Source organism: Nannospalax galili, unplaced genomic scaffold (genome assembly GCF_000622305.1).
Source record: "Nannospalax galili isolate Female #2095 unplaced genomic scaffold, S.galili_v1.0 scaffold238, whole genome shotgun sequence".
Classification (NCBI taxonomy): domain Eukaryota; kingdom Metazoa; phylum Chordata; class Mammalia; order Rodentia; family Spalacidae; genus Nannospalax; species Nannospalax galili.
The window spans coordinates 3,195,860-3,197,282 of record NW_008341888.1 but is presented as its reverse complement, the minus strand read 5'-3'; positions in this window follow the sequence as shown (position 1 = coordinate 3,197,282).

Here is a 1,423-nt window from a genome sequence, read left to right as displayed (position 1 = left end):
TTAGAATACTTTTCCAAGCAAAACTGTATTTCATTGGTGAAGGAGAAAGGAAACACTCCCATTATATAAATAGACTAAAAGAATTCATGTCTACAAAACCAGTCCTTCAGAGAGTTCTTGAGGCAATACAAAGAGCTGAAGAAATGAATGACTATAGACAAGGGGTGATGGAAAGAAATTCAGTGAAGGTATAACTGTAGAAATGCACAGCTATATCAAGAATGTGAACAGAAATAAAAATGGCAGGATTCAATACACATCTTACAGTAATAACTTTAAATACCAATGGACTGAACTTCCCAGTCAGAAGATACAGACCAGTTGAATGGATTAAGAAACAAAATCCATCTTTTGTCTGCAAGAAACTCATCTCACTTTCAAGGACAGGCACTGCCTTAAGGTAAAATGATGGAAAAAAATATACCAAGCCAATGGTACTAAGAAAAAATCAGGTGTTGCAATTCTAATATCTGACAAAATAGACTTTAAACTAAAATTGATCAGAAGAGCTAAAGAGTGCCACTTCATTCTGATCAAAGGAACAATAAACCAAGAAGATATTACAATCATGGAATGTATTCACCAAACTCTGGTGCACCCAACCTCATAAAAACAGTACTACAGGACTTTAAGACCCATATTAATCCAAACTCCTTAATAGTAGGGGATTTACCATACCCCATTGTCTCCATTAGATAGGTCAACAGGACAGAGACTTAATAGAGAGACATCTGAATTAATCAATACCATATATCAAATGTACCTATCAGATATCTACCAAATATTCCATCCAAGCACCAAAGAATATACTTTCTCTTCAGCGCCCCATGGAACTTTCTCCAAAATTGACCATATACTGGGGCACAAAACAAACCTCAACAAATACAATAAGATTGCAATCATTCCATGAATTCTATCAGACCACAATGCAATAAAGATTAAAATCAACACCGGAAGAAACCCTAGTAACTACATGAACACATGGACATTAAACAACACACTCCTTAATGATGAACGGGTCAAAGGAGAAATTAAGAAAGAAATAAAAGTATTCAGGAAATTACATGAAAGGACAATACATCAGAACAAAACCTCTCAGACACTTTGACAGCAGTCCTTAGAGGGAAGTTTATAGCTCTAAGTGCCTACATTAAAAAATTGGAAAGAACACAAATAAGTGAGTTGACATTTCCAGTCAAGACACTTGAAAAGCAACAACAAATAAAACCCAAACCCAGCAGACAAGAAGAAATAACAAAAATCAGAGCAAAAATTAGTGAAATAAAAACAAAGAAAACAATACAAAGAATCAGTGTATCCAACAGCTGGTTATTTGAAAAGATAAACAAGATTGACAGGCCGCTAGCTCAGTTAACCAAAAGAAAGAAAGAGCACCTCCAAATCAACAAAATCAGAGATGAAA